Here is a 7,367-nt window from a genome sequence, read left to right as displayed (position 1 = left end):
GAGAAATGAAAGAGAGGAAGAGAAAAGGGAGAAGAATAGAAAACCCAAAGAGTAAATTAATTATATTTTGATTTTATGCTTTTTATTTTTATGCTCCAAAAATTCTCAAAAATGTATTAGAATATTTTCACTTTATTTTCTAATTTCAGTAAAAAGCCACCTTATTTTAAAATCCTCATGCCAGTAAAGAAATATTTATGATACATAATGTTTTCAACATATTTGAAAATGTTTTTCTCCCCTTCACACCCTGCCTCAGTGACTCCTGTGTAGCCCCGTCCTCTTCATTTTCTGCCCCCACTCAACTCTGCTGAAAACCATTCCTTTTTTTTTTTTTTTACATTCCTGTTGTCTTCATTTATTATATACAGGTGCAATTGATTTGAAATTCATGAACAGTGTTTTTTAAAGATGTTACTGCCAGAAGGAGCTTCTAGCTATTCTCTTAGAGCCACATTGGTTAGGAGATCTTACAGGAGTATAAATAGTCATAATTCATTTTGGATCTGAAAATCCAATTTTGATACACATGGAGGGTACATCTTTTCAGGAAAGAGAGCCCCTTTTATTTTTCACTATAGAACTTTCTCTTTAGTACATCAACTTTGAAAATATAGAACTGCTTGGGAAAGAAAAAAAGCAACATTTCTTTGAAAAGTTATTCAAATATTTTTATTTGTTTTCCTCGTATTGTAAAATCTCATAACTGCTTCTTTCTTTCTTTCTTTCTTTCTTTCTTTCTTTCTTTCTTTGAAAAAAGGAGGAAATGTAGAAAATTTAAAAACTAAATATATTTAGGAAAGAAGCTTGTTTTTTTCCTTGAAAGTAAAAATCTGGAAAACATATGAAAGCATTTTGTAATGTTATTTATAGATTGCCAGTGAAAAGGACACTACAACAAATCCAAGAAAAAAATGTTTACCTCCTCTATTTATAACTGCACTTTTATATCATGATTAGCAGAAAAGGCCACCAAAGATGAATTTAGTTTAACCTGTGAAGTCATAGACAGAAATAGAAATATTATATAACAAAATTAAAACCAATTAATTCTTATAATAATATCTCAGTGTTATTAAACCACTCTGATATGAAGCCACATGATAAGTGCGGATAAGTGTATATATGTAAAAGGGAGAAAAGAATAAGCCATAAAGCAAAAGATTGTTCCTATTCACCTGTTGGAACATTCTATATTAATTTCCTCACCACAATCAGTACATTAGTTCTGATACACAATTTACTGAACAGATCTTTTTTCGGAGAAGCTATTGATTTTCATGAGTTCCTCATTAATTGAAATCATTCTTAGAGGAATTTCAGCCAGCAATTCTCAGTGTCAAAACCCCAACTGGTGGAAGCCAATAAGGAAGATGCTCCCATTTCCTCCTGCTGGGGAACTGACCCATTTACCTTCATGTCTTATTTACACGGACTGCATTTTTTACTTACATGGAGGTTCTTGCCCTCAGTCTATAATGTGTTTGTGAGCACAGATTCTCATGACTGTGCAGTATTTGATCTCTTTTGACTACACACACATTTCATGTGCCACATATATCTGCTGTCTGATTCAGTGCAGAAAATTAGATTTTTAACACAAATGTACTTTGGAAGATAAATTATGTCTCTTTTTCCCTCCCCGAGAAGAGCATTCTCCTCATTAATCTCCTGATGGCATTCTTCATCTTGGCGTTTCTCAGCGTGTAGATCATCAAGTTCAGCATTTAGGGTGATTACAGTGTAAATGACGGATATCACCTTGTCCAGCATGAACTGCTTGAAGGGCCGAGCATAGATGAAGATGCTAGGTATGAATTGTAAACATACCACTGTAATCTGGGTTCCACAGGTGGACAGAGCCTTGCGCTTCCCTTCCATGACATGTGTCCTGATCTTGACTAAGATGACAGTGTAGGAAATCAGCAGAATGATGAATACTATTATGAGCAACACTCCAGCATTGAAGACCATCTGCAGTTCAACCAAGTGGATGTCAGTGCAGGCCAGTTTGATGACTTGTGGGATATCACAGTAGAAATTTTCTAGGACATTCGGACCACAGAACAGTAACTGGAGGAGCAGTCCAAGCTGAACAGCAGAGTGAGCCAATCCACCCAGCCATGCATTTAGCACTAACACCACACACACACACCCCGGTTCATGATAGTCAATTATCTCAGTGGTTTATAGATGGCCACGTACCGATCGATCATCGTTGTGAAAAGACAAAACCCCATAGTTCCCCCAATTAAGTGGAAGAAGAACATCTGGAGGATGCACTCATTGAATGAGATGGTTTTACTAGGGGTGAGGAGACCTATGAGCAATTTTGGGGCATTTACTGATGATTCACTGACATCCAAGAAAGCCAAGTTGGCCAGCAGGAAGTACATGGGGGTGTGCAGCTGGTGGTTGGTGATCATGGTGGTGATGATGGTGAAGTTTCCCAGCCAGGTGTTCACGTAGATGATGAAGAAAACCACAAAGAGGAATTGCTGCAGCTCAGGATTCTGGGTGAGGCCCAAGAGAACAAACTCTGTTACTGGGGTGGTGAGATTCTTCTCCATTTATTAATTGCAAAATGTGCCTGCAGAAGGAACAATGATGATAATGATTATGATGTAATCCCACTGCATTACTGATATTAAATTAATATTAACTCCACCTGAACAAAAAACACTTGCTTGGGAATTTTCTTTGTTTACTAAATTTCCTTTGTTTACTAAACTCTCCTCAGCCGCAGTTGTGAGTAACTCAGTTTCAGCAGAACTTGTGAGCTCCACCAGTGGTCATCTCCAGTCCTGGGGTCCTTGGGAGTAAAGAGGAGCAGTCTACACATTGAGACAAGCCCTCTGCTAACCACTGTCTCCACTCATCTTCCTGCAGCCCTGATGGGGCACACCTCTGATGGTCCACAGATTCCTGATGGGTCCTAGCGGTTCAGTGTAGGGAAGATTGTGGATCAGAAGGAAAGCGCTTCCTCATGGGGGTCTCAGATACTAAATGGGAGGGAGGTCCCAGCTAGATCCTCACTAGATAGTCCCAAAAAAAAACATGTCAATGAAATATTTGTTTTTTTGGAAAAAACAAAATGTGGTTTAATAAGCAAAGAAATTGTATTTCCCTGATATTTCCCAATTTTAAACATTTTTTTCAAATTTCTAATTCTGCATGGAATTGTCATTTTGATTCCTTTTTTGGAAAACAAATAATATGTTTCAATTTTAATAATTTTACCTCTTTTTAGTGTTTTTCATATGTAGATCTCAGAGCACTTTACAAAGGAGGTCACTTTAATTATACCTGTTTTAGAATTGGGAAACTGAGGCACGGACAGGGGAAATGTTTGTTTGCTGTTCTCCTCCTCACTCACCTTTGCTCCTCTAAAAATAAAAACCTATATCCAAAATCCGCCCACCCACTTCCTCCCCCTGCAATTACAATGCTTATCGCTAATAGCATGTTGCAGATTTTGTGCAATAAGAGTCATTACCTCACACAACTGCTGGGCCTGTGATCTCAGAGCTGGCTGCCTCTTAATGATTGAGGATGGCCTGGGGAAGTCACATCTTAGAGATGTTCATTGCCCTCCTGACTGGCAGGTGAACTGACCCTAGTTCCAGAAATGAAAAGTTGGTTCCCCAGAGCTTTGGGGATCCCGTCATAAGGGGAATCATTAACAAGTTCACGGCATGTTTCATTTGGTTCATGTTTGTTTTTAGCCACCCAAACTCAACAGGATGGGAAAGTTTGCAGCGTTGACTGGGGCTGACACAACGGGGGATATCCAGGACACAGAGGATGAACTGGGTATTCGTCTAGCCTCAGAAACATTGGAAATCCCAGGACTTCTGGGTGCTTTTCTTGGCACTGAGAGATCAATCCGATCAAGTGGTTATCGCTGGACATAGGAGTCAGAACTTGTTGGGCTTATACAGTTCTAGAAGGGGAGTGAGGTGTAGTGGTTGGAACAAGCAGGCACGGTCGTGCCAAATTGCTCATTCACTTTAACATATTTGAGCCAAGAGCATAGCTGAATATTCTGATATTCTTTTGGTGAGCTCTGACTTAAAGGTAAAAGTTCAAATTCGGTCTCATTTTACACTCCACAGCCAATGTATAATCAGAGTCCACAAATTTCTACATTCCAAATCAACAGGAAGATGGGAACTGTCATAACTATAAAGGGAAGGGTAACAGCCCTCCTGTGTACAGTACTATAAAATCCCTCCTGGCCAGAGACTCCAAAATCCTTTTACCTGTAAAGGGTTAAGAAGCTCAGGTAACCTGGCTGACATCTGACCCAAAGGACCAATAAGGGGACAAGATACTCTCAAATCTTGGTGGGGGGAAGGCTTTTGTTTGTGCTCTTTGTTTTGGGGGTTGTTCGCCCTTGGGACTGAGAGGGACCAGACATCAATCCAGGCTCTCCAAATCTTTCTGAACAAGTCTCTCACATTTCAAACTTGTAAGTAAACAGCCAGACAAGGCGTGTTAGTTTTTATCTTTGTTTTTTCAACTTGTAAATGTAACTTTTTGCTAGAGTGTTTATCTCTGTTTGCTGTAACTTTGAACCTAAGGCTAGAGGGGATTCCTCTGGGCTCTTTAAGTTTGATTGCCCTGTAAAGTTATTTTCCATCCTGATTTTACAGAGATGATGTTTACCTGTTTCTTTAATTAAAAGCCTTCTTTTTAAGAACCAGAATGATTTTTCCTTGTTTTTAAGATCCAAGGGGGTTGGATCTTGATCCACCAGGAGTTGGTGGGAGAAAGGAGGGGGATGGTTAATTTCTCCTTGTTTTAAGATCCAAGGGGTTTGGATCTGTATTCACCAGGGAATTGGTGAAGAGTCTCTCAAGGCTACCCAGGGAAGGGAATTAGCACATTGGGAGTGGTGGCAGCGGACCAGATCTAAGCTGGTAGTTAAGCTTAGAAGTTTTCATGCAGGCCCCCACATTTGTACCCTAAAGTTCAAAGTGGGGTAGCAGCCTTGACAGGAACGTATGGTGTCAGTGAGGGACCTGGGATAAGCATCGCCATTAGAATGATTTTCTCCATGATTTTGCCAGCCAGGTCAGGAGCAACAGTGATGGGATAGCTACCAGGAGTCTGTACACCTTGTTGCGTGTGTAGGCTGAGCTGTCCACCCAATTGCAGAGAGCAGTACACTGAGCTGACACCTGGATGTGCGTAGGCAGCAGCAGGGAATGTCAGTGAATTAGGGGCAGATTTTTAAAGAAGTTTATGCACCTAGTAAGATTTTCAAAAGCCCTGGTTGACTAAAACCCATTGATTACAAAGGGGTTAGGGCAGCTTGATTCTTTTGAAAATGCCACTAGCCCCCTAAATACCTTTAAAAATCTTACCTTTAGGCCTAGAATAGAATAGAATAACCCTCCTGTACAACAATAGAATAGAGTAGACTCACCAGTACTAGTTTAGAATAGAATATTATAGAACCATCTCTTCTAGTTTATTATAGAATAGAGAAGAATTCTGCTCCATTGGGTTGGGGGCAGGTCAATTCCAGCAAATATCCCTTCATTTGGAATTGCTTGCCATTTTGCCCAGCACAAGCCAAGTCTTTTGACTTCATAGGCATGGAAGTTGCCATGGATTCCTACATAATCCAGTGCAAGAAGCCCAAGTTTTAGCAGAATGTTAACGATGACAGATCCATTAATTAAGGGAAAGAACACCTCAAAGAGACTTATTTCCCCATGGTTGGCTAAGTTTTTGAAGGTCTCACACTCAACAGCATTTCTCTGTCTGTCTGTAATGCAATAACTTTTGGATACCAGATCCCATCCGATCTCGGAAGGTAAACCGTCCTGGGCCTGGCTAGTACTTGGATGGGGACCCGCCTGGGAATCCCAGGTGCAATAGGCATTATCAGGGGGAGGGATAGCTCAGTGGTTTGAGCATTAGCCTGCTAAACCCAGGATTGTGAACTCAATCCTTGAGGTGGCCATTTAGGGATTTGTGGCAAAAATCTGTCCGGGGATTGGTCCTGCTTTGAGCAGGGGGTTGGACTAGATGACCTTCTGAGGTCCCTTTTAACCCTGACATTCTATGATCTAACCAATTCCAAAACATCAGGGAATGCTTTAGGCATCAGTGGCCAGAGCCCTGTTGATTTTGGGGGAAATCAGAAAACCAAAAGGGGGAAAATGTGGGACACATAGAGCTCCAGCCATCATGATTAGCACAGCCGCAGCAACAACCACCTCTGCAATTCTTGATAGATCATACATGATGCCATTAAAGCCTTTCATCATGACAATACTCCATCTCATCTCTGCCCATCTTCCCACTATAGTTTAACATCCTGACACCCTGCATGACTTGCTACCAAGACAGAAAGAAGACAAATAACTAGGAGTGCTAAAGGGGAATGTGGGGGAAAGGTGGGAATGGGGTTGTGAACATTGTTGAAATGGAGGAGAAAAAGGGGGACCCTAGAATGGGGGGGATGGAGGATGGCAGGGAAAAACACCTGTTGGAGGAGGATTGGGGGAATTGGAGGGAGTCACTGAAATTGAGGGGGATGGGAGGGTGGCAAACAAGGAGCTAGTGAGGAAATGAAGGCATGCAAGGAGCCCCTGGTGTATGCAATGATGTAGGTGTAGAGAAGTCATGAAATGTGCGACCCCTCCCCCCATTCAATGAATTATTACCCATGTATCTAGAAGACAAGAGCACTTTTATGGGAAAATGGGGGAAAGAATCTAAAACCACATATCACTTGAAACAATGGGAAAACCTGTGGAGGAAGGCTAAAAACACATCTATATCTGAGATATAGCTGCCTTCCTGCATTTATGCTGGGAATGCCCTAAGATATTAGGACAGTAAGAAGCCAATATTTTGGAGAAAAATAAATATATTTTTCAAGATTATTAAAGTTAGGTCACTTATGGAACCCATAGTTACAGTCTAAAGTTGGTTACTGATCCAGGGAAGGACTCATTGATAACTCAATTATTACTAGTAGCCAGATCTGTGATAGCTCATGTTTGGAGGAGAGCTCCACCAATATTAGTGGAATGGAGAAATAAACTATGGGTAATCCCTCCAATGGAGTAAATGGCAGAGATTCCCTAGATCGGTGTCAAGTAGCATAGATAATGAATCATTTCCATGTTTGGAATTTGAACATAATGAGCATAAACATCATGATAAGAGGTTGACCTCTCTACTCCTAATCAAGATTCCCCTGTTTATGCATCCAAGGATTGCATTACACAGTGTCACACTAGGAATTGATGTTCAGCTAATTATCCATCATGACCCCTAATCTTTTTCAGAGTCACTGCTTCCCAGGATAGAGTCCCCCATCTTGTAAGTGTGGCTGTGACTGGTTG

At 40.8% G+C, this 7,367-nt stretch overlaps 1 pseudogene; it reads right to left on the bottom strand.

The window, feature by feature from the left end:
• Nucleotides 1–1,622: 1,622 nt before the first annotated feature.
• On the bottom strand, nucleotides 1,623–2,570 carry LOC113408232 (annotated as a pseudogene).
• Nucleotides 2,571–7,367: the final 4,797 nt, after the last annotated feature.

This window comes from Terrapene carolina, unplaced genomic scaffold (genome assembly GCF_002925995.2).
Source record: "Terrapene carolina triunguis isolate 2854851 unplaced genomic scaffold, T_m_triunguis-2.0 Scaffold1122, whole genome shotgun sequence".
NCBI classification, from domain to species: Eukaryota; Metazoa; Chordata; order Testudines; family Emydidae; genus Terrapene; species Terrapene triunguis.
This window is presented reverse-complemented; position numbering and strand designations above follow the sequence as displayed.